Source organism: Acipenser ruthenus, chromosome 12 (assembly GCF_902713425.1).
Source record: "Acipenser ruthenus chromosome 12, fAciRut3.2 maternal haplotype, whole genome shotgun sequence".
Classification (NCBI taxonomy): Eukaryota; Metazoa; Chordata; class Actinopteri; order Acipenseriformes; family Acipenseridae; genus Acipenser; species Acipenser ruthenus.
The window spans coordinates 6,902,595-6,929,820 of record NC_081200.1 but is presented as its reverse complement, the minus strand read 5'-3'; the positions used below and the strand labels follow the sequence as shown (position 1 = coordinate 6,929,820).

The 27,226-nt window shown below is 37.9% G+C and overlaps 1 pseudogene; it reads left to right on the top strand.

The window, feature by feature from the left end:
* The window catches only part of LOC117416781 (mediator of RNA polymerase II transcription subunit 12-like protein), a 105,843-nt pseudogene that overhangs the window by 71,936 nt on the left and 6,681 nt on the right, over positions 1-27,226 (top strand).

Below are 27,226 nucleotides of genomic sequence, written 5' to 3'. Positions count from 1 at the left end.
CCTGCTGTCACTGAGATACTGTGGAAACTCGTTCTTGTAAAGTATGTTACAGTAACGCTTTTATAGTAGGTGCACCTTAAGAACCTTTTAAACAACCGTGATGAAGCTTGACATGGGTATTCATTAGCACACTGTTTTGGGAGTTTCCATCTAGGTTCATTGTTCTAGTCTTAGATTGATTAGGATAAGCAAGGCAATGGGTAATCACGTGTCTCAAGTTTGCATGAACATTAGTTATGAAATGCTACTCTGCAACTTTTTTCATGGTTCTGAAATGTGTTACTCGTATCATTGGCAGGGGAGATTGTACGTATGCTAGTGAGTTACCATATGTAGTTGACACTGCATCAGCAGCCAAGTGTTGCACCACAATGAAGTAGATTGTGAAACAGGGTCCATTTATTTCACACATTCTGCAATATAATTGTTTCACTTACCACCCTGCCCTTCAAATCTGAACAAGGGTACATTTTACAGAAACAACTTTATACCAACTTTCATTTCAGCCATTCATAAAGCTTTCACACTGGGGTGCTTACACTGTACAGTAATAATGAAAAACACAATCACTGCAGGGAATCACACTACAACTGTATGTTAAAGGAATACTACTTTTCTTCAAAAATCTGAAACTCTCTGCTTAAGGGAGACAGGCACAGGGGTGCAGTGCAAACACAGAAGCTCTTTCAGCACTGGGCAACAGACTAAACAAGTCCCTTATCTCTCCTCGGAATGTTTTCTCAAGCTCACTGGCCCTTCAGCCCTGCCTAGGTGCAGCACATGACAATTTTACCCCTTATAATTCCCACAATCCTATTTGATCCAAACACTGTTATTCGCGTCTTTCATGGTTCCCATGGTGACGAGCAAGAGGCAGCCTCCCTTTCGTTCTTCTGTAAAGAAGCTCTGCCCCCCTATATGCGGACAGCGTAGAAGCTTATCAATTAATAGGGACCACCTTGCCCTTGACAACACCTTTGCAACCCAATAACAAGAAACCTCAACATGTCTTATTTAGTATTGATAAGCATGAAGAAGCAGTGTTTTTTTTTTTTTTTAGATTACATCGATATCTTAATGTAATTTGGTTTTAAAATGATTAAACAAAGAGTTTATTGGATTTCAATTTCACATGGTTCAGCAGGGGGAGTAGGTGTTCCGTTAACTGTGGCTTCTAAAAGCTCAACCCCCCAGGGGACAAAACCCCAAAGAAGCCTACCTGCTGTACTGGTTGTTTTCACACACCATAGTAATACACTCCATTTCCTCTAGAAAGTCAGAGCTCATTTAGAACATTGTAAAGATGGAGTGGTCAGCACAATATTAGCTTTCCTGCATACATTTTCACAAATACCACAGGGTAGCATTTATTGACCCCTTTATTGTTTTTTTTGTTTTTTTTTTACAATATGTTTTTTGAACAGTTGTTTTTAAAAACCCACAAAGTAAAAACAAATATATACTGTTTGTGACTTGTGTTCTGAGAAGACCTAGCCAAATTAGGGGGGTCGGGAGTCCAGTCTTGCAGCACACAGTCTTGGTTTCTAGAACTGCCTTGTTTTGAGTATTACTAAACTGATTTAATCCTGTATTAAGATGGTGATGAAGAACAGAAAACCAAGAAGAACAAACAGCAAACATTCCCTACGCTGGAAACCGTTTTTACCAAATTGAGGCAGCTGTCTTATTTTGACCAGCATCAGGTGACATCTCAGGTAAGAGAGATTATTTGGGCTGAATGCTTTCAGACATTCTCTTCCACAAAAGACAAAGCAGAAGCAGCAAGATAATAGTAACGACAATACAGTATACAGTGTTACTGACTGACTATGTCGTATTTACTAATTTTGCTTCATAAATTCAAATCAAACCAGCTGAATAATGTTACATATTGAATTATTGAATTTTCCATATACTTAACAAAAAACTGACAAAAATATAAAAAAAAATTAACATTTGAAAATCTAACATGAAATACTGTACAACTATTATGGGTTCTGTTAGACTTTTGAAATATAATTTTGTAGTTCCTTTGATTACACAATGTCAAATAGAAAATCTAAATTATGTTCATACAGTTTATTTTTTTAAATTGTGCCTCAATCGTAAAGTTCTAGGTGATGCAAAAACATTTGGCCACGGCTGTATTGTAAAACAAATACAAATGAGCATTTGATGTATTTTGTTTTCCCATCTCAACAGATTGCAAGCAATGTGCTGGAGCAAATAACCAGCTTTGCATCAGGGACATCATGCCATTTGCCACTGGCACACCATATACAAATTATCTTTGACATGATGGAGGCAGCTCTTAACATCAGTGGTCTGATAGACTTTGCTATTCAGGTAACAAAGTATATGTGTTGGGTTCCACAAAGCAAAACAAGATACATGGATAATTTGGTTACATTAGTGTCTGGTTGCTTTGAACAACAGCTCATTGTGATCGTGAGTTTCCATAAACATGTTGTTTCCAGGAATATGAGATGATCAAATAGTAAATAAGGGACAAATGCAGAAGTCAAACTTTTGAATATTTTGCTGAAGTTTCCCAAGCTGACATTTACATTAAAGTGCAATATTTCATTTTAATGCAGCTCTGTACAAAATACAGATACTGGACCTTCAAATAGCTCAGATTGAATTCCCGTCTAATGAGTCCCGAAAATGGCTGTGAGCGCTTTTTAATGTACCCCCATGCATGATGTGGTGGTGCAGCTTGTGTATCTACGGCTGCTTTATCAAGTCATACACCTTCAGCCACTTCAAAGTGGTCAAACACATGTCCAGTAAGAAGGAACCAATGCATATTGAAATAATGAAAGGAAGTGGAACTGCAACACACATGCTGGCTGTACTGTACCTTTTCCGGTATGCATTAATCAGTTTCTTGTACCCCTTTTCAAAGCATAGAAAAGTGTTTTTCAATTGGTTTCTCATCATTTTTTTTTTTTTTTTTTTTTTTTTTGCTTTTAGCTTTTAAATGAGCTGAGCGTTGTGGAAGCTGAACTGTGGCTGAAATCATCCAGTTTAGCTGGGAGTTACACAACAGGGCCCTGCTTGTGCATTGTGGCTGTTTTACGACGATACCAAGCCTGCCTTATCCTTAACCCAGACCAGACTGCACAAGTTTTTGAAGGGTGAGGCATAACTCAATCGACATGGTAACACATTGCATAACTGCGTTCGTTGTGCTACTAGGTGACTGCAGTGCAGGCTGTGTGTTAAGAAAACAACCCTAATCCTCTCCCATAGTTAAGCAAATAATAACTGCTCATTATAGTTTGCAATCTTTTTAACATTATCAGGGCAGCAGTGTGGAGTAGTGGTTAGAGCTCTGGACTCTGGACCGGAGGGTTGTGGGTTCAATCCCCAGTGGGGGACACTGCTGTTGTACCTTTGAGCAAGGTACTTTACCTAGATTGCTCCAGTAAAATCCCAACTGTATATATGGGTAATTGTATGTAAAATAATGTGATATCTGTATAATGTGAAATAATGTATAATGTGATATCTTGTAACAATTGTAAGTCGCCCTGGATAAGGGCGTCTGCTAAGAAATAAATAATAATAATAATAATAATAAATATGTTGTCAACATTTTTTAAAACAGAAAAATACAATAAATGTACCAATCATTATCCAGGATTATTCTTGGTAGTTTTTTGGTTTTAAATGGGTATGTTTGGTTAACTCTGTGGTGAAGTCTTAACCCTTCCCAACCCTTTGCAGATTATGTGGTGTTGTGAAGCATGTGGTGAACCCTTCCGAATGTTCTTCTCCGGAGAGGTGTATATTGGCCTACCTCTATGACCTGTATTTGTCATGCAGTCATCTAAGAAGCAAATTCAGGGATCTCTTCAGGTTTGTTCATCCTCTATTAACCTTATGAGGAAAAAGGGGGTGCTAAATTTTGGTTCAGTGTATGTTATTGTTACGGTTGTCCAGTGTTATTAAGGAAAACCTTGCCAAGGGGCACATTTTCACACATCTGTTAAATATGATACAACAGGACAGCTAACAGTGGAAATGTAACACAGACACAAACAGCTTTTACAACACGTTTGAGTTTAAAATGGGATTCCTTGCAGGTACAGCATACACAGGAAAAGCATGAGCCGCTGATAGTCTTGGAGAACTATCTTTTCCAGCTTTTTCATCTGCTTGGATGACTTTATTGTTTTACTCCTGAGCACAGGATTGACTTTTCTGTATTTGGCTACAATTTACAACTTAACAGATATATAGAAAAGTTCTGTCATTAACTTGTGTTAAGTTAATACATAGCAATATATATTTCTTCTTTACATGTCAACAATAAGTTGATAAACTTGATCACATACTGATTTACATTTTTTGCAAAATTATGCAAAAAGTCTCGTTGCACTCCAGGTAACCCACATATCTAAATTATATTTTGATGTGTAAATAAACAGGGACTAGAAAGGAATGCTGTACAGCAGTATTCACTTTTAACATACTATACTGTACATACAGAAAAACAGATGAACGCTTAGTTGCTAGTTTGTACAGTGTTGTGCTAGAGACTCAGTTGCATCTCATAGTAAGCATAGACCTGACTTTATGCACAAAACACCAAGTTAAACTAATGTATTTAATGGGTAGAGAACATAGTATGTACAGTAAGTAAGACCTTGTCTAATTTCATTTGTATAATAAAACAAGGCCTGTCTGGTATCAAGAATATTAGCAGACTTGTTTTGCCTGCTAGCTGTGTAACTGTCGAATTCTCAAACTGCAGACATTGGCGATATGTCTGGGCACTCAGTCCAAGCAGTGACAGTTGTTTTCTATTAGGAGACGCCAGCCATTCCACTAGCTTGAGGATCTCAGTCTCAATCTGGTGGACGGCTGTTTTTGTATGTCTGACTCTGGGCTCCAGCAAACACACTGGCCCCTAAGGAAACCCATCTTCATAGTACAGAATCTGCACCGATGAGCTCCTTCCTTCAACACATACACACATGCTCACAATCCTATCTTTGTATCTGCTGAGCAGAAATCTGTGGAAATATTAGTGCAAGCGTGAATCAAGGGGAGTGAGGGAACAGTTTAGTCCTTTTGCCCATCCTTAGCATTTCTTGTTCGAGCTACCTTCAAATATGCCCATTGTGTTGAATTTATTTTTGGGGGGTGATTTGTGATATTTGTGACCTAAAATTGATTCAAGCCCAGGGCTCCAAACATGTGAGGAAAGTGCATTAACTATGTCACCTTGATCATACACCAACTCAATTGATTGTGAAGCATTGTTTCAGAAATGTTCTTATTAAGTTGCATGAAGCTGAGAACAATCAGAATTCGGGAAGAAAGTCTGATGGTGGGTTACTGTAAAGCACTCTTAAGCAACACTGCAGAAGACTGCAACACCAAAATTTACTGTGGTATAGCATGGAATGCATGTGGCAGAGTGTACCTACATGTACCATACATAGTGTACTAAAGCCTGTAAAAGCATAGGGAAATCTTGGTAAATCACATTTAAGCATGGTTAATCTCACATATGTATGGTAAAGCAAACAGTGGTAAACTATTATCTGGTATGAAAGGAAGTATTCATTGACAAAGTGCTATCAGGAGAATGATCCTAAAATAATGCGTCTGTCAGAGCCTCATTGTTGCACAAGAATGAAACTGTAAAAAAGACCACTGATTGTAAACATGAAGGCCCGGCATCTGGAAAAGAATGCCTTTGTTTATTTAAACATTGCAAAAGAAACCTTCAACCTATATACTGTTCCCTAGAGAAGGTAGATTATTATATGTGCAAAAAAAGAAAACATTATTTTCGGAATGCTACAAAACCACCTTGTGTAGTGAACAGCTTCTCTCTTCAAGGCTCATTCTGAGGTAGGTACTGCACTCAAACATGTAGGTACTATAAAACCGAGTACAAATAAAAGGAAAGAATTCCTGGGGGTGCGATCGTTCTTCAAATGATATTGCATTTAAACATTTTGATGAAGATTGTGTAATTATTTTCCACAACTGACTTCACTTGTTGACAGTGCATTTCTAAAGTGTTTAATGCTTTAGAGCTGTACTAAAGAAAAGAAAGGATTAACAAGTCCTAAAATCTGTTTTTAAATAGTTTTGTGCTAAAAGATTAAGGGTTTTGAAAATAATTGAATTAGAACTCATAATTAAGGATACGATTTTGTCACGGAGGTCATGGAAATCATGAAAATCGTGAATTTGATCAAAAGTCCTTGAAATCTTGGAAATGGATGTAAAACACATTTGGTTAGGCACTTCCTTTATTTAATCTGAAAATGCAGTATGTCATGCACTGAAAATACAAATATGCAAGTATGTGTAAATAGTTTGGTTGTGTATGTACGCAGCATTTACGTGTAGCTATGTAGGTTAGCGAATGAGAATTGTATTTAGCTGAGCGAGCATGTAGATGAACACAGATCGTATGTTACTATAAACTCTTGGTTGTGATCATTAACATACATACAGCGCTTGTTGTTTTATTTTTTTAAACAAGAAAGTGGGATTGCGTCTTCAAAAAATATTAATTAATACTTCAATTTTATTTCTTGAAACTTTTCATACAATGTAGTGTACCCAAGTAGTCCTGTTGAAAATAAATACTCACTTTCTCTAAAACTAAACATTGCTAAACAAAATACTTGACTGTCATTGAACATCTTTTTATTTCCTGCAAACTGTAGATAAAACGAGAGGTTTATCTGTTTTGAATTGTGTTTTGTCACACTTGTACTTTGCTTGAACAAAAGTTATTGTATTTCTTGCTCTTATTGTATTACTTGTATTGTAACACTTGAAATGTATTTGCTTACGATTGTAAGTCGCCCTGGATAAGGGCGTCTGCTAAGAAATAAATAATAATAATAATAATAATTTTGTAGTCTTTTTTTGTCATTTTTGTGATGCCCCGGTTCTTGGACACGGTGCCTGCCTGTGTGATTTGAATTAACAACAGAACTGGCAGAAGGCACAGGTGTCGTTGTCCATCAAATTAACTGTACGAAGGTCACTCTTGAAATCAGGACTTAAAGGATGTGTTGCAGTATGAATGCCTCTGTTAAGAAAGATTAAAAGACTAAAAGGCTAAAATATGCACAAGAACATAGAAATTGGACTATGAAACAATGGTCAAAGGTGCTTGACTGTTGATGGATGGACAACGACACCTGTGCCTTTTGCCAGTTCTTTTGTCTATTCAATTAAGGATATTATCTTCAAGTATTGCTCATCCTTGTTAGACAGCTTTTTGGGTCTTCCAGTCCTGGACTTCGCTTCTTCAACAGGACAGAAACCTTTTGGGATGCTGCCTTCTTATTTTTAAAGCTCTGGAAACTCCTCAGAACACATGCAAAGGTTCCCTTCATTTTGACCTTTGACCCAATATTCTTTTTGATTTCCAGATGCTAAATATAAAATGCTTCCTATCCAGTGATTCTTTAGAGGAAAGGGACCCAATCAAGCTTTATTCACAGTACAGTATATACATTGCAGAGGGGGATCTAGCACCACTTAGTTTTTTTTTTGTTTTTTTTTTAGATTATAACGACATCTTTAAAAACTCTGCAATATCATTACAGTCTTGAGATATTGCTGGGGGTGCTGCAGGCTTAGGGCAGTGCAGGTTCTGTATAATCATAATAATCTTGTTAAGAGTATTTTTACCCATACTGCTTATTACAATGTTTTTATAGACTTCCGATTTCTGGTCAGGGAGACGTTTTACAGTGTAAATGTTTATCAGTGTGTTCTATTATATAGTACAGATAGCACACAAGGTACAGCTGGAGATATATATCCTGATTGAATGATATAGTTCATCTCCAGTAGCTGTTGCTTTTTACATCTCAAAACGTTTCTCTTCTTCCATTCAGTAGCGCCTGCTCAAAGGTCTAGCAGAACATCTACAACAGCATTCATCCGTCCAGTTCAAACATACTGTGGGACCCGGACTTCATGCTGGACTTCATTGAGAACCCTTCCACCCACAACATCAGCTATTCCATGCTGGGGAAGATCCTGAGTGACAATGCAGCTAACCGCTACAGCTTTGTTTGCAATGTGCTGATGAATGTGTGTATGGGGCATCAGGACACTGAAAGGTAAGAACAATGTCTTCAGAATTGCTCACCCAGGTCTGAGGAAACCTTGCATGTGGTATGATTTACAAGACGGTATTGTACACAATGTGAATGTAGGTTATTTATACTGTATGTGTCAGTTATATCCTTGGTGGGAAGTATGTTACTGTAAGTAGAGTACATTGGCTTGAAACAAAATGATCAAACTCCACTCCACTATAAGCTACATATTAAGTTTTATGTTTTCTTCTCCTTGTTCTTCTTCCTCTCTTGTTCTTCCAGAATCAATGACATGGCTAACCTTTGTGCTGAGCTGACTGCTTGCTGCACAGTACTCAGTTCAGAATGGCTTGGGGTTCTTAAGGCTCTGTGCTGTTCTTCAAACCATGTGTGGGGATTTAATGGTCTTCTCTGTAGTGTGGATGTAAGTATGTGTGAGTGTGGGTGCACTGATGTATAGCCATCTCTTTACTGTCGTTTTGTTTTGCACTTGGAAAAAAAAATACATATAGGAACAAAGCATTAGCATTTATTTTGTATTGTTTTTTGATTATTTCTTTCACGTTTGATTTTGTGTTTCTTTCCTAAGGTGAGTGACCTTTCCTTTCATGACTCACTGGCCACCTTTATTGCCATCTTGATAGCACGACAGTCCTTTTCACTGGAGGATGTGGTACAGCATGTTGCTCTCCCATCCCTCCTTGCAGCAGGTAGGGCTCACAGTGAGAGGCTTGAACACCAGCTATGACAGAGCTTGCATATTATTTCATTTACAAAGCACATTCCTTTCTTGTGGGAGTGTGAAAAGATTTGTAACAGCTGCTGAAATGTAGGCATGGCTTTAGTGTCACTCTGGTTTATTATTAAAGAGTTCAAGCTTCATTACTAGACATGCTGTTGTCATATGACCCCAGCTGTGTTCTCAAGTCATTTTGAGGCATATTTAACACATTTTCATAGACCCCCTCCCCACTTCTGACCAAAATCCCATTTATGGCCATGTGGGTGCAGACAAGAACGATTTTGCTCTTCTCTCTGGTACTATTTTTACATTTGAATGCTATATTTATATTTTTGAATATTTTTAAAATGGTTTACAATAGAACATCCTGTATTTGCTTTAAGAATATAGGCTCTGAATTCATTCCCGTAATTCCTTGTAGCCTGTGGCGATCCGAATGCTGAACCGGGAGCCAGAATGACATGTCAGCTGCTGCTTCAACTCTTCAAGGCTCCTCAGGTTATACCTCTGCCTCAGGCTAATGGTGAGTCTGAAACAGACATTCCTGTTTCTTATTTCTCTGTAGTGTGGAAGTATGTGTAGATAGATAGACAGGTAGACAACTAGATAGATAGATAGATAGATGATAGATAGATAGATAGATAGATAGATAGATGTGTTTAATATATTTAATGTTAATTTATTTAAAATATATACACATAACAATATTCAAATCAGTTGAATGCATCATTAAAGTTTTGTAATATTTGACTGCATATGCTAAAAACAAAATGATTGGGAACATCAAAATTTGGGGATAAATGGAATAAACTGTCTGTCACACATTTTTACATATACATTTGGTGGCTGGTGATCTGCTTTTTAATGATACTGGTAGCTCAGGGTACAGAGTGTTACTGACATGTTCTGATGTAGGAAAGCCTGCCCCTGACATTCGCTCTACCTGTGACCGACACCGCCTGGCAGCTACACACAACAGCATTGAAGTGGGAGCTGTGTTCCCAGACGTAAAGGCAATTTTGATGCTGGGAATGAAAATCCATTTCATATTTATTAAATCTTACATCTGTCACACAAAGGCAAGGGGACAATCCAGTGTACCGTAATGTTTAGTGTATAACTCACACCCTGTATATAATAAGCACAGTTTATTTGTTTTTGCCATTTCTGCATGCACTGCCATGGGTTATACATGCCTTGTTTAACAGACATCTCTTTTAAAGTACCCTAAAATAACACCTACATATACTATACAGGATACTGTAACTAGAGTATACTGTGCACCTGGTATATAAGACACAATCTAGCACGCAGATGCTATCCAAAATGTGTTAAAGAGCATGTGATAAATTACGGTATACATTTTTTTCTGGTTTGTAAAACTGCAAACTATGTATTAAACTGTTCTTTGAACCAGTAATGTATATTCTCTACTGCAATGAACATGGTCCGAACAAGGTAAATACGTAAACATGCTTCGGTTATTTTTATCTAGGCGATACAGAAATTGGTAACTGTATTTTACCAATGTCAGCTTCAACAACAACGATGACTTCAGTGTGAAGTTAGATCCTGCCAGCGGTCTGTGCAGCTTCAGTAAAGATGACATCATGAGTGCCTCAAAGACCTCAAAGACATGGTCCTTAATGCATACCTAGCGAATACGCATATGCATTAAGGACCATTTGCCAGCAGGTATGCAAAATATATAAATTCTTTTTCATGTTGTGTTTTTTAGATTCCTAAAGAATGTTTAGATGTATATGTGTTAAAAGTTATTGAAAGTATTTAGTGTAGGATTAAACATGGTCTGCGACTGAATGTTTGCAATGTTTTTCTTTTCTAGTAAGAATAATTCAGAGCTTCAGTTAATTTTATAAGGGGCTTGTTTCTAGTTTTTACCATGAAGTGGTTTTTGTGCCTTATCCAAGTCACATTTTAGGTATCTCAATCCACCTTGATATACGTTTGGATAAAAACACAATGGACCAAATTCACAAAGCATTTCCTCTGCTGCTGTGTTTGCATACACCTATTGTTACATCTGAAAAGAAAAAAATGAACAAAGGTTAAGACACTGAATTATGTATTTTCCACTAAAAACAAAAACAGAAACTGGTGCCAACTTCACACAAACTGCGTAGTGACTTTTTTTACCTTAGAGGCCTTGAAAGCTCTCTTGTTTTTTAGGAAGCTGTAAAATTATAAGAACAAGTTGCCTTCAAGTCGGACATAAATAATATATTTATTCACAAATGTGAGCTATTATTACAAAAGCCCTTCCATGATGAAATGTTTGCTCCTCTTGTTTGTCTGATAAGAGTTGATGGGTAAACACTGCTTGAAGGAACCTGAGCGATTGTGTACAGATAAAGATCTCATATTGGACCCGGTGCTGTCTAACAAGCAGGCACAGAAACTCCTCCAGCTTATCTGTTACCCGCTCGGAGTGCCGGAAAGCGTGGTGGGAAACGGCTCTCAAAAGCAGCACATCAAGCGTATCCTCCAGGTAAAAAAGAGATCCTTATGAGTTATTTTGCATTGTATACTGCAGGTTATTTGCACTGTGAATCTATCATTGATTTGATCTGAATACTTTAAACCCACCCCAACTACATTTCTTATGGAGACTCTTATGGAGCTTGCAAGATTTAAAACAAGACTTGTTCGTGGGATTTAAAGCAATATTACAGTTAGATCGGGTAGATTTAAAACAAAATTGCAAATTGTGGCAAAATGTAAAAAAAATGCTTAGACACACAAAACCCACAGAAGAATGTGCCTGTGACTATAAGGATTTCGTTGAGGAAGACAGCAATGGAAAGAAGGTAGAACTTAAGTGTGCAAGTACTGTCAAGTTACTATACATATTGTGACAGAAAAAAAAAAAAACGTCCAAGCATTTTGGAAAGTAAACGGAAACAATAATTTCATGCAGTATATGAAAAGCGAAAGCCCCAACAAAACCTGATTTCGGGGTATCTCGAAAATAGCTAAAAATAAGGACCGAAAAATGTAATTAATAAAAACCGAAAAACAGAAGCCCTACTTATATTCAAAATATGCCCACGTCTCATCTAATAAGTGATGTCAGCCCTACGATTTTTAGCTAAGAAATTATCAAGCAACTCCAGTGGTTCTGTATAATTCATTTTATTGGTTGTCTTCCTGAACTTAGACCAGTGGACGCTGAGACAGTCCTGGCTGGAGCTTCAACTGATGATCAAACAGTGCATGAAAGAGCCGGTAAGTATTGAACAGCGGTGTGGTCTGATTTTGGATGTAATAACTACGCATGTATTTATTAACGTATTTCAGCAGGGTTCTGATATGAATACTTTGCTGGACAACATTGCAAAAGCAACCATAGAGGTGTTCCAGCAGTCTACAGAGCTAAAACAGCACCCCGTCTCCTTCCAGGATGGGGATCTTCAATCCAGGTTATTCTGGGAACACTGACCCTGATAATACCCAGCAATGTGGGAGGAAGACATTCCTTAGGTACTGCATTGTCACTTGACCCCTACAATCAGACAGTCTGTTCAGTGTCTAAGATGTAAGGGTTGGGTATTGATCTTCGTCATACTGTATAATGAACTGAATCGTTTTTTTCTTTTTTTTTCTATATTTGTGAGTTCTAGTTTGTAATGGCCCGGATTGCTCTGTTTGCTTTGTCCTGGTCCCTTGGAAATCAAACATCGGTGGCTAACGATACAAAGTGGTTGCAGTGGTTGAATGTGTTTGCACATTTTAGCCTGGTTAGGCTTGGCTTGGTTTATTGTTAATATATTTGTATTTATGTATATATTTATGTATTTATATGAATACTGAGTACTGAAATTATGTTTATGAACAGTCATGACAAATAGTAGCATTTTATTGCGTTTGGCATTGTTAGCCTTAGGGAGCTAACATTAAATAAACAAGAGGATAGAGTTACAGGGCCAGACCAGAGGAGTCTCTTTATTTTACCTCCAGCAGCAATGAAGACTGCAAATCATTTTATCTGTAGATGCTACTCACACACACACTCATGTTGTACATTTCATATTTATTTACCAGTCACAGCTGCTGAGTGAACCCTACTGTTGGATTCCTAAATAGCCATTTCGGAACATGTCGGCAAATAAGCCTGATCCTGTGCAGTTAGAAAGCCAGTCTTCTGTCCTGAGGGCCCTTTTTGAATCCAGGCTCCTCCAGTTATGACACCCCATTTTACCTCTCAGCTCCAGAAGGGGTGTTGTTAATTTTCTTGTATTCCCAGAATAGGCCCTCACATTTACAGACATCAAAATGTTAAACAAAGAATCACATTCACATTGTGCATTTCACCTGCAGTAATAAGCTGGGGGCTGATTTAACATTCCAAGCTGCATAGTGTATTATTTCTTTTAAAAAGTGTTTTCTGTTGTTTGTAGTTTAAATGAACGGAAAGGCGCATAGTTGGTAGCCCCACTGATTGCTAAGCTGCATACATCTGTGCAGGGAAGGGTTTTGAAGGCAGCTGGGGAGGAGCTGGAAAAAGGGCAGCACTTGGGATCCTTGTCAAAGAAGGAGAGGGACAGGCAAAAGCAGAAAAGGTCATACACTTGTATTATCTACAGTACTACAGATATAAAAAAGTGTCATGTTCCTTTAAATCATGCTGCCTTTTTGAAAATGTAAAGCTACTCCACTGTGCAGTTTGCACCACTTTCAAGAACGGAAAATAAAACCTCTCATGTTAGAAACCTGGTGAGAAACAATTCAGCAGCTCATTTAGGGATTCAGGAGTGTTTTCCTTTCAAGAGAAAAGGTGCAAACTGCACCCTGGAGTAATCAGAATTGATACACAGGGACTTTTATAAAAAAGGATGCCAATAAGTGCCTTTCAGTCTTACTACAATTATCCAGCATTGCACCACTTTAACCACTTAACCCGCTATGGTATAAAGTTAAACTTCTTAAAAAAGTGTTTTAATATCATTATAATCCAAGCAAAACGAGTAAACTTCAGCAGTATTGTATAATGTTCCATCACTTTTTGTGTTTCTCCTAACAGCATGTCACTCCTGAGTCAGCAGCCGTTCCTTTCCCTTATTCTTACCTGTCTGAAAGGACAGGATGAGCAGCGTGAAGGACTGCTGACCTCATTGCAGAACCAGGTCAATCAGGTACAGTCCAGAACAGTCATCCCCATCGGAACCAACAGAGAAATAACCAAACTAAAGTGTACCTACCTGTATGTGTCTTTTACATGACCTGCATTCGAAAAGACTGGGCTGGAGCTGGTAAACCTTGCTAAAGAAATGTGCAGTAACCAGGAGGTCCCCGGTTCAAATCCCACCTCAGTCACTGACTCATTGTGTGACCCTGAGCAAGTCACTTAACCTCCTCGTGCTCCATCTTTCGGGTGAGACGTAGTTGTAAGTGACTCTGCAGCTGATGCATAGTTCACACACCCTAGTCTCTGTAAGTCGCTTGGACAAAGGCGTCTGCTAAACTAACTAATTAATTAATTAATTAATTAATTAATTAATTAATTAAAGATAATGCTTAACAAGCGTACTCCTTAACAGACTGTTTAACTGTGTCTAAATATTTCTAACGTACAGCCTACTCTGGGCTCCCAATTTCTTAATGGTAAGTAATAACCCAAATTTAGGTTATTTATAGTTTGCTAACAAAACATATGAGCTAATGTGGGTGGTATAGCACACCCACACACTCACATTATAGTCCTCAATATACATTCTATTTGACCATCTTTTACAATCTTGACCACCCAAGTGGGAGGGTGACAGCAGGTCACCCAGTTGGTTGAAGGTGGTGATGGGTGATCGGAGAGTCATCGCAAATTAGTTTGAAGCAAGATAAATAGCCCACTGTAGAGGTCACGAGAAGCCACAAAACATATGAAGCATGTGGCTACTCTCCCAGTAGTTGATGAGGAGCAGAATGAAGCTTAACCTGATGATAGAGCGGACCCATGGGAGAAACACCTGAATAAATACGAGGGGGCATATAAATCAGTATCAGACTGCAATAAATACGAGGGGCAGATAAATCAGTATCAGACTGCTGAGAGAGAATACGAAACATGCTGCACTGATTCCACTTTGTGTTTGTGAACCTCATAACGCAGGCTTGGCATCGTGGAATGAATTTGTGATGCGATGATTATCTAAGAAGTCTCAATGTAGTCACTGGATTCTCTTCTTCTCATTACTGCTTCTAGATTCTGAGTGACTGGAGAGAAGACCGTTATCAGGATGACTGGAAAGCACGACAGCTGATGCATGAAGCTTTGCAGCTGCGGCTGAATCTGGTATTCATTTTCACATTCTCCAGAATTATGTTTTGGCCTTTAAGTTATATAATTTCTGTATTATATAGAATTTGAATTGTACCTCAATTTGTATCTCGTACCTCTTTTTTTTTTTTTTTTTTACCTTGGATGTTTTTAAATAGTCCTGTATTGTATTTTTAGAATAGGCGACTCAGAGGAATTTAAAACACGCAATTTGGGCGAGGTGCCTGTATGAAAAAAATAAATTCGTACTACAGAAGTACAGTAGGTTATATGCATGTTATGGATATCTGTGGTCCAGTTCAGCCACTCAAGTATATTTGAATTACACACTGAGTAACACTCAAATCACTTTTATCATCTCTTAATGTTATATTGCCTGTGAAATGTGCTGTCATGATAAGTGGTTTATTTTGTGCATTGCAGTGAGTTGTTCACAACAGGACTTGACATGCTTGGAGTTCTTATCAATGGAACGTTAGCTTCTGATTTATCAAATGCTTCTCAGACAGGATCTGAAGAGAACAAAAGGGGATACATGAACCTGGTGAGAAAATTAAAGGTAAGTTAGCATCAAAACTGTATTTAAGTTAGCCCTGTTAAAAGTAAGTATTGCTTAAAGTATTGTTGTTTTATTTAATAAAAAACAACACTGCTGGCATTAGCAGTAAGATGAATAGAAACCTTTAGCATGACTTGCTTTTTAAGGATTCTGAAATTGTGAAGATCTATATGCAAATATAGTGCATAATCTGCATTGCAAACCTGATAGCTTACACTGGTTTTGGTTATATAATAATGCATATCTTGTGTAAAACACTGTAGTGTCATCACTGAGCAGTCTTGTCATATTTTGTTTGCACCCCACTAATATAATATGCAAACCATGTATAACATAGAAATTCTCCCAATAGTAAAGAGTGCCTATTATATTATTACAAATGTATAAAAGGTTATGCTACATAATGTACAGTACAGCATATGCACAACACCACTCTCAGATCCTCATTTGTTTCTCAGCTGTTACAGCTGAGAAACAATCATGTTGCAGACAGAAAGTTACTTTTTATAGTGTGGATGTAATGTGATGCTTTTTCCTTCCCTTTTTCAAAATAGAAAGAACTTGGCGACAAACGCTCTGAAAGTATAGACAAAGTTCGACCAGCTGCATCCACTGCCAAAACAAACATGTGATGTGATCACCTGTGAGCCAATGGGATCTTGATCCGATTTATTTGAGGGCCACAAAAACCCAGCGCCCCTATCTTGGGCCTGCTTCGCACAGTGTGAGTGGACCGCAGAGTGACCAAATATAAAGAGCAGCACCACCTTCTTCTGTATCACAGCCATCCAAAGCCCAAACCACACAGCTACTACCTGGAGCCATTGCCTTTACCCCTAGAGGAGGAGCAAGAGGGGGAGCCCACCGCAGTCTCTCATGACCCAGACAAGGGAGCACTCGGAGCTGAGTGAGCAGAGCAGACACATGCTGGCGGAGGAGAAGAAACCCAAGAGTAGGAAGAGAAAGCCCAAGACCAATGCAAGAGTCGATGTGAGTCTGAAAACGTGATGTGTAGCGTGATTAATACAAATCACGCTTTCAAAGGAGGAGAGGCAACAGCTGTGTTATTTCAACAGTGTGTACAAATGCAATACCATTTTGCTCATCAAACAACCCTAAACCCAACCCTTAATCCAATACTCAAAATACTTTTGTTATCATTTAACAGTGAGTTACGAATTAAATTGGGACAGAGTTAAATGTGTAAAAACAAACTGAGGCATAGGAAGAGATACTACTAGGTTTGTGTGGCAAATGAGACAGATACAGATCAACACAGGACTCACAGGCATTAATTTAGATTGTTATGGTCACTTTGCAGGATTATACACAAAATGTTGTATATAGAGTGCCTCCCAGTTATCCCGCAGTATCTTCCCAAATGATACACCACTCTCAGGCAGCACCATCCTGGGGTTACAACCTCCTGGGACAGCCCCAACAGGCCAGCTTCTACCTGCAGAATCCGCCTCTTCTGCCAGGTAAATGACCTCACCTGCATTTAAAAATGCATGCCTCATTTTTGCATTTAAACGCTTTCTATATACTTTTTTTTGTAAGCATTTCTTTTTAAAATAACCTAACCAATGTGCACAAAGGTACTCTGTCCTCTGTATCAATGTTTAGGATCAGTTTCACATGTATTGTATCCACAGCAGCATACAATACAGTATTTACTTGTATTTCACTGAGGCCTACGAGAAACTTTTTTTTGCCATTCTGTCCCATTTTATAATTCATGGAGAAACTTTTATGTTCTGCAGTTTTGTTTAGTCTCTAGTCTGATGAGCAGTTCAGTTGATCTAAGCAACAATGATTCCAAGGGGCCCATGGTTATAAAAACCATCCAACAGTGCATTCAGTTATTTCAGACAGTAAAAATATCAAAACAACAAAGTTTAATATTTACAAAATCACCCTTCAAAATCACCCTCATGATTTCTGCTGTGGTATACTGTACTTATGTTCAGCGCAGTAGTCTGTCTGTTATTGTCATATTGTGTAAATTGAATCTATATTTGATTATTCAGTTTGAAAAAGAGTTTATAAAAACTTTCTTTTAGATAATTGGAGTTTTTTTTCCAGTCGTATTTATTACTGTTCTGGAATTTTCGTTTCCAAAGCACTGTTGGAAGCAGGATCCAGCATCTCCAGATTATATCCTGTGAAATATTTTAAATGAATTTATGGAGCCCTCATTTCCTGGTCTGTTCCGACTGAAAATACAGTAGCAGTGAATAGTTGTTGTTTTATCATGCTGATGTTGACCTTTTTGGAAATCTGATAGTTAAAAAAAAAAAAGAATGAATATTTTTCCTCTGTGTCCTTTGTGTTGTGGCCCTGAATACGCTAGTGATCTGTTTTTCTGGGTGGTCCCAGACTAGATCCTGCTAGCCAGTTCGCTCCGGCAAACACCAAACTAGCCCTGACCAACATGCTCCAACGCCGCTCAGGCTCCATGATGCAGCCACCTTCCCTGCCCACCATCTCCCCTCAACAGCAGCTGCTTCAGCTGAAACTACTGCAGCAGCAACAGCAACAGAGGCTGCTCCACCAGCAATCACAATCCACGCCCTTCCAGCAGGTTTGTCTTTCGCACAGGGTTCCGAGGGTCACAGTCACATTCCATCATTCATATGGGCACAATTGAACTGTACAGTGCGGTTTAAGGTCCCAAAGCCTATTCAACATAGGTACCGCCTTTTTGTGAAAAGTAACGTTGTGTTTAGGTTGGCCTGCACTCAACTAAAAAAAAAATTAAAAAATAACATATACATTAAGTGTAGAAATGGACACCATTATTAAATTATCACAATAGTCCTCACAAGCAGTTTTGCTGGAGCATGTTATTAATAATTAGTTGACATACAAAAGTGACTTATGACAGCAGTGTGGAGTATTGGTTAGGGCTCTGGACTCTTGACCGGAGGGTTGTGGGTTCAATCCCCAGTGGGGGACACTGCTGTTGTACCCTTGAGCAAGGTACTTCACCTAGATTGCTCCAGTAAAAACCCAACTGTATAAATGGGTAATTGTATGTAAAAATAATGTGATATCTGTATAATGTGAAATAATGTATAATGTGATATGTTGTAACAATTGTAAGTCGCCCTGGATAAGGGCGTCTGCTAAGAAATAAATAATAATAATAATAATACTGGCCCCCAGGCAACTTTCAAGCAAATATTTTAAAGAAATGTGTGCAAAATATGCCATGTGCTACATCTGCTAGGTTTGATGTACTTTAACATAACTCAGCCCCTGTACATGAAAAAAGACATGAAAAGCTGTAGGAAACAAGGGTCATTAGGTAACCTGATACAGGATCTGTTTAGCTTTGCAGTCTCTGAAAGCCGACAGTACTGTGCTTGAAAATGGCATAAAATGGAAATTGAGTAAAGGGATACAATTCTGTTTTTCCACTTTAGGTTTTTATAGCCAGAGTGTGTTTTTTTTTACCTTTTGCATACTTGATTTAATACTTTTTGAAAAGCTAAGTTAGTCAGTGCCAATGTAAATACACAGAAAGTGATGATGGCTTTGGAAATGGTTAAGGTAAACAGTATCTGTTTTACCAGTATTTTGTTCTGCAAATCTTTAATGGTTTGCTGTAAGTAAGTTAGACATGAGCGTAGCATATGATTGAAATCCAGCTTGTGTGCACTCAGCACTGCTTACCAGTCAGACAGTGTTTAATACGGCTTATCAGAAAGAAAAATGCATTGATATTTGGTTTCGGGATGTTTCAATGAAGAACCTGAGTCAGCTCAAAAGAAATATGTTCCTCGAAAATGCTCGGTTCCAGCACTAAGAATGAAGCTCCTTTTGTATCAGAGTGCAATTACTGAACTGTGCTATGATGAGCTCCATTACGAATACCACAGTACACACTTGTGACACCCTATGGTACTACACAGAGCCCACAGCAGGAGTTTCTAGATCATGTACCTACTGTAGGGAACAGATTTAAACTAAGAATAGAATTATCACACAATTTAAGAAGCAGAATGAAATTAAACAATGCAAGCCAGTGGACACTCTTGCTCATCACCACAAATCAAGAATGCTTCTATTAACAATAACAGTATGGAATCAGGAAATATGAGTAGATGCTGTACAATACCTTTTGCATATGGTCTTGGAAGAGCAATGCTTTGTAATTTAAAATGGCTGGGAAATAGTTTTCATGCTAGATGAGTGAATGAAATGAAGACCAGCTTTTAACAGCAACGTCGTGGTGGTCCAGTGTTTTGATTGGCTCACAATCAAGAGGGTGACTAACAGTCACTCTAATTTGGGCCCATGTTGTTAAAGTTTCAAGTTACACAGCTATGTACAGCAAATGCAGTGGTGCCAATATGTTTCATTACCTCACTGATTGATTGCTATAGCATGTAAACCTCAGTGAAGGACTTTGTTTTGTTACTAGTACAGTATCCATAAAGTGAAACATTTGAAAAGTGTTTTACCTGGTGAAATTGTTATTAAACTTCTAAAAATGTCACCAAAAAAACTGTTTGCATATACATTATATAATACATATGGAATGTAGATCTTTCACTTGTGCATCAGGAATAAAACTTCAAATACAAGCACATACACTCTAATATTGTTTTTGCATGTTTTCCCAGACATGGAGATTCATATTCCATATATAGAGTGTACATGAAATTCCTTCCTTTTGAAGTTGTCCTCTTTTAGATTTTAAGGAAAACTACATTTGAGTCTTTGCCCAGAAATGTGGTAAAACTGTTTTAAAAACACATTTTAAATACAGTACAGCTGTCCCGTGTTCATGTTTTTTCAATTGCTTAAAGGCTATTAGTTGTGGTTAAGGTAAGACGAGAAAGAACTGTTTCATTAATGCCTTTTCCAGTGTCCACACCCTGCTACTGTATTTAGCCAGACTTGTATTGTATTTCTTTCAACTAATTTATTGCCCCATTGTGTTGCTTTTAGAAGTATGAGCTTCAGCGGAATTCAAACAATGTATTTTTGGGAAAGCAAAAGTGAAGCTCATCCTGTAATGGTGATGTCCTAAGTATGGTTCAACCTGGTTGGTTGGAAGCTTAGTTACTAAGAATTGCTCAGAAGCAATAATGCTGAATGAAAAATTGAGAATGGACAATCAATAAAGGCTTCATGCTGGGAACTGTTTGTACAAGTTGGATCAAACTTTGCGTGGAAATTTGTTATAAGAAGTATACTCGGGTCCATTTGGTGAGTTCTGTATCAACTAAACAGTGGAGGTAAAATGACTTTTATTGTCGACTTTAGACTGATTATAAACAAAGCTGGAGTTATACCTCCCCACATGCTGACTCATTGGCAGCAGAGATTTTACATTTTATAATTGTGAGTTCTGACTGGTGAAGTGCTTATAGTGCAAGCTGGTATTAACAAGCCTGTTCATGTTTTCCGTGACTAATGCCATTTCCATTTATGCTGTCTGCCCTTTTCTTGCCTCTTTCTCTCCAGGACTCCTGTAGCACTGCTGTATCCCTCCTAGATGACTTTACCAACATAATGGTAAACCAACTACAGACTATTCTCATCCCTGCTCTCTGTTTAATAATTCACACATCACTCTTAATAAACAAGTTCGCAAGACCCAACTGCTTCTTGTTTGACTCTCAGCATGGCTCTTCACATAATTGTCTGGCTTTAGACATGTGGAACAGTACATACGAAATCACTGGTTGGTGCGTAACTGTTTGCTTCACCGTCCCTTCCACTGTCACTCAGACAAGTCAATGGTATGCAGTGACATGAATTCACTTTTATCTTCATTGCTACTATAGTTCAGATGCGTAACCATTTGAATCCCTTTGTGTGTATAGACTAAATGCCACCTTTCTTTGTATTATAATTGTCCTACAGTTATGTAGGGGAGGGATTAGAAAGCCTTTTATGTATAACAAAAAGGAATGAATTAAGTTGTGGGCGGTTATCTGTAATGAAGGCAGATGTCCATTAATGGAAAAGGGTGGGTGGATAAAGCTCCAGACAGCCCCTTGCTGTTCCACTGAGTATCTCAAACACTGATTACAAAACCTGTTTCTCTCAAGAGATGCTGATTTGTTCCCCTGGTATTCAACAATCTCCTTTTCTGCATTGGAGTTAAGAGCTCTGTTAGGTTTGTACACCTGATACTATGATACTATTGGATCCTATTGAACATAACACCTGCACAGCTGTCAGCTAATCATTTACAATTGACTTGGACTAGACCAGATTTGAACCAAGCCCTCAGACACCACATGGGTTCCCAATTCAACTGTTTTTTGCAACAGCACTAAGTAAAAACAAGGTAAAGTATTCATTTAGTCCCCCTTCTAAAAATACTGTACAGCATGCATCCTGGGGCTTGAAACAGTGTGCATGCAACAAACGTCTGACTCTCAGCCGTCAAACCGTGTGCTGACTGCAGGACTTGTCAAGTGATTGCTGAAAATCCAATGATATTGATTACCAAGTTTCTCTAGGAAGTAGTGGAACTGTTGCTCACAGTCTTGGAATTTGCTCAGTGTTTGTTTACTGCCCAGGGTATGGCTAAGCTGTGCCCGACCAAGCCAGCAGCTCTTTGGTCAAGGTTCTTGTAACAGCTATAGATCTGTCTGGACCTATGCCCTGCTGCTCAGGCAGTAGTTTGAATTCATACATTTACAAGTTCAGTCTGCAATGGGCTACCTTCTGGGCCTCATTTCCTCCTTTTAATTGTGGAAAGTTACAATATGAAGTTTTCCAAAGAACTGTCTTTGTTTAGCTTCCTGTTGCTGACCTCAGCTAAGATTAGGTAACATGAAAAAAGAAAATCTGGACCGCTGTTCTACAAATTAATTACACTTCTATTTATGTAAAGCTATTAGGTTTTATTATAAACATTAGCTTAGTTTAGTTACTAAGTCAACATCATACTTAGGATTCATAAAATCTTTTAAGTAGCTCACCTATGGAGATTTAGTTTTCCCACTCTGTATGGGTTTTTTTTTTTTACAAGAGGCCGCAGAGTTCTGAGCAAACGCACAAAAATGTGCTTAAAGGATGCTAGTCATGTGAAATCCTAATGAAGGTAAACATTATAGATGGCTTTGAACTGTGCATTCTAGAAAGTCTGTGTTTGAAACCTAAAAGAACCAAAGCTGTTCATTTAGGATCAAGCATTTCCTTTTTCATTAACTCGCAGTACACTCCTCTCCACTGCCTGACCTGCTGGTGTTTGTTGCTGAGCTGGGCTGACAGAGCTGCCCCACTGTTTGTATTTTATGCTTCTCTGCAATTGTGTTTCAGGGCCAGACGGTGGATCAGGCAGCCCTGTATACTCAGCAGGTACAGCCTCCTTCCCAGCTTCCCCAGTTCCCTGGAATGCAGCAGCCACAGGCAAGTAATAAAGTGAGCTCACCTTAGAAGCAGAGCTGCTGTTTAATCAGCTTGTTAACGGCAGTACCAATTCACACAGATGCAGGTAATAATAATTAATAATAATTCCCTGCAGGGTGAGGGGAATGATTTAAGATGTATCAAAGGGAAGAGAAGGTGGCGAATTAGGAAATGATAACATCACATCAGCGTGTTGTTCATTATTCACTGGACACACCCACAAATTTAGAGAAGGCATGGTATTTTTCTTTTTTTTTTTTCTGGTCCAGCGACACAGATTGAGTTTTCTTTCTTTAAGACTGTATACAGAAACTTAAATATTATTAATAAGATGTCTTTCTGTTCTGTATTGTAAGTGTAGTAAGTTGTATAGTAAGTACCGCTACTGTACTAAGATTGATATGGTACAGTGTATGGATTAACAGCGATGACCTTCCAACCTGCCTCATACAGAATATCTCTCATGGATGCACAACGTACAGCACCCACATGCCTCTCCAGCAGCAGGCTAGCCATGCAGGGCTGTCTCCGAATTACAATGCCAGGGCCTACCAGATTGTCCACTCCAACCCAGCTCTGTTGGACCAGCTTCGGCAGATTCAGCAGCAGCCGAGCGGCTACATCCACCAACAAGCTGCAGCCTTTCCAGCATCCCTCCCAGGTGCTCAGAGGTTAGTTGTAATACAAGCATTGCTGCAAGCACCAAGTGGACTCATCTCCAGTTTAAGTGGCAATATCATGACACAGACTTACTCAGGCACCAAGTCTGTTGCATCAAGAAAAAAGTTTTACAGAAATGCTGAACATTTCTTATAATTTAGGAGTGGGATCAACAGAATACTAAATAAGTGAGTGAGGCAGAGATGTTCCACAATTTCTTACTTTCTAAGTGTCTCACATCCCTTTTATTGGGATATATTGCCAGCTAATCCTATCACCTTTTTTTTTAAAGATTTTCCTACCCATTTGTGTAATCAGTTTTAATTGCAGGTGGTCAGTCACACACATTTTAGTATGTGGCCCCAGGTAGCATTGACTGCTGTGTATTCCTCTGTCCCAGGCTTGCCTACCAGCTTCTGCAGCAGGACTCTGGTATCGGAGCAGGATTGGATCCCATGACTCCAGTAGCTCCACATGTGAACCCTGGATCGGTGCAGACATCTCAGGAACAGATAAGACAAAGGCAACAGTAGCTCAGACAGCAGAGACTGCTGCAGGTTAGAAAGCGTATTACTCATATAGTACAGTATTTATTTAATGTATTTGTATTTGCTTGCGATTGTAAGTCGCCCTGGATAAGGGCGTCTGCTAAGAAATAAATAATAATAATAATAATAATAATAATAATAATTTACAGTACCACCCTCAGACAGACACCTAGATACCCAAATGCACATTTCAGGGCTTACATACAAAGTTTTTCATACAGTTCCATTTTTGAAAAACCCGTATTTCTGATATTTTTAAAATACTTACTTAAATACCTGCTTGTCTGTCATGCATAATTGCAGTGTTACCCTAAATATATTTCATTTTCATGTATTTTAGCTGCAGCATCAACAGCAGAGTCCGCAAGAACTGGGATTCCAAGCAATGCAGCCCCAGCATTTGGTAAACAAAAATTCCTAAATAATGAGTCACCACTCATTGATCCAGTGCATTTAAATTGGGATAGGGACACTTTGACTTCTGGGTCACAGGGATCCCATTCCATTTTGGTTGTTATTTTCAAAGAGTTTGTGAAATGCATTCTGCAATACCCTGTGCATATTGGACACACATTAATAATCCACTTTCACTGTTGGCACCATTTGGCATCCAAGTCAACAGCCTCAAAGGGAGGCCAAAATAGAATGGAGGTTTATGTAATGTTATGATGTGAGTATAACATGTTATACATATGAGTAATTACTACAGAGTCCCTGCTAAAGACAGTATTGGAATGTGGAGACGGTTCCTAAGGCTAACTCAAATAGATACGTAAAGGTGGCCCTTGGGTGTAGTTGCAAGGTTGATGAGCTCTTGAATAAAAATAGACTCACTGGTTAACTGAATCATGCACATATTGTAATTTACAATTATATCATCCATGACTATTAATTAAGCTTTTAGTATTTCTAAATGTAGCTTCACAATTTGTGTGATTTGATTCGAAGATTTTTTAAAATTGGGAAACATTTATTCATGTGCAAAAGAGTATTAAACAATTTTTTTTTTAACACCACTTCATGCTGTATGGTTTGCAGTCCAGTACTGTTAATGATCACCATAGATTCAGTTACTTATTTGATACACTATACTAGCTTATTTGTGCAAACTAATGCATGATTAATTATGTCAGACAGTGTCCCAAGTGCTATAGATGTTGTTTATGTATCATAAAGTCTCTTGCCTTGTCAAAGTATGTTCTTAATTCAGTAACATAGACTGCTTCATATATATCCAGTTCATTGCTTCCTGATTTTTTTCATAATTTGATTGAACATTTATTTAATGTCTGTTTTGTCATGAACGTTGCATCCTGTTACTACTGTAGTTATTTGCTTATACAAGTGTTTCATGTGCTGTGACAGCATTGACCTACTGTACATTACTGTACTAAAATATAATCTTTAGACCATCTAACCATAAATAACATTAATATTTTATCTCACTGTAAACTGTGACATCTGCTCTTTTATACACTGCTGCATTAAAAAAAAAAATCATTATTTATTATAAATAATTAAAAACCTGCATTGTTGGTATGCACTGAACACACTCTGGCAATCTGCAGTTTTATTAGTATAACAAACCCATCTCTTTTCCCAAGTTTACGATATGCTGAATGTTTTATCTTTCCCATCCCCAGTGGATGTTATGTAAGCGTGACAGTGTTATTGATGATGATCATTGCAAAGGGAATTCCTCAAACAAGGCTCAGAATTGCTTGTTATTTATTTATTTATTTTTACCTCTTGCTAATTCGTAATTGAAATGGGTTTAATTACATGCAGCATTCAAAAGAGGGGAATAAAAAAAAGCATGTACATTATTTTAAATAATTTCATTAACAATAATTCTGTGTGAAAATGCTCTGTGTCCGTTTTAAAATCATTCTGTTCTAACATCTGCCACAAACAGTCATTAAATGCTAACATGAATTATTACACAATACAAAAGAGTGCTAGGTAGGAGGTTTCTAGACATTCAGGCTTCGGAGCTGGTTTCCTGTGTTTGCCCTGGAATTTCTTGCACTCAGCTTTTCCACTCAGCAGCTGCAGACCTGGCTGGGACATGAACATTGCAATCTTTACAACATTTCAGCTCTTACATTAGAATTTCACAAAACAGTGAAAAATAATTCCTATTTAAAGCAGATTATGGTGAGGTTAGCATTTTTTTTTCTTTTTTACATTTCCTAAGAATGTATTAATCTTTACTAGAAATACCATTTTCAAATTGCAATTTACTAGTCCACAATTATGCAGTTTGTCCCAACCTCAGTACTGAGAGGCTTAATATAATAAGGTTGTTTTCATAAAATAATCCAATTCCAAGCTGTCTAAAACTACCACCCTAACTGATGGGCAGGTTTCTGGTAAGCCCCATCATAGTGAAGATCAACTGTAAAGCAATTTAGAGAGCATTGCTAAATACTACAGTAGTTCTGGTAACAAAACTTCTATAGCAGAGGAGGGTAGCGTAGCTATATGAAAATTGCCCTAACCCATGGTGATAGATTAAGTAAAATAAATTACTCCTCTATTAAAAAGAATTAAAATCAAGTTGTTGTAAATCATTCTGGAATATATATATATATATATATATATATATATATATATATATATATATATATATATATATATATATATATATATACAGACGTGCTCAAATTTGTTGGTACCCTTACAGCTCATTGAAATAATGCTTCATTCCTCCTGAAAAGTGATGAAATTAAAAGCTATTTTATCATGTATACTTGCATGCCTTTGGTATGTCATAGAATAAAGCAAAGAAGCTGTGAAAAGAGATGAATTATTGCTTATTCTACAAAGATATTCTAAAATGGCCTGGAAACATTTGTTGGTACCCCTTAGAAAAGATAATAAATAATTGGATTATAGTGATATTTCAAACGAATTAGTTTCTTTAATTAGTATCACACATGTCTCCAA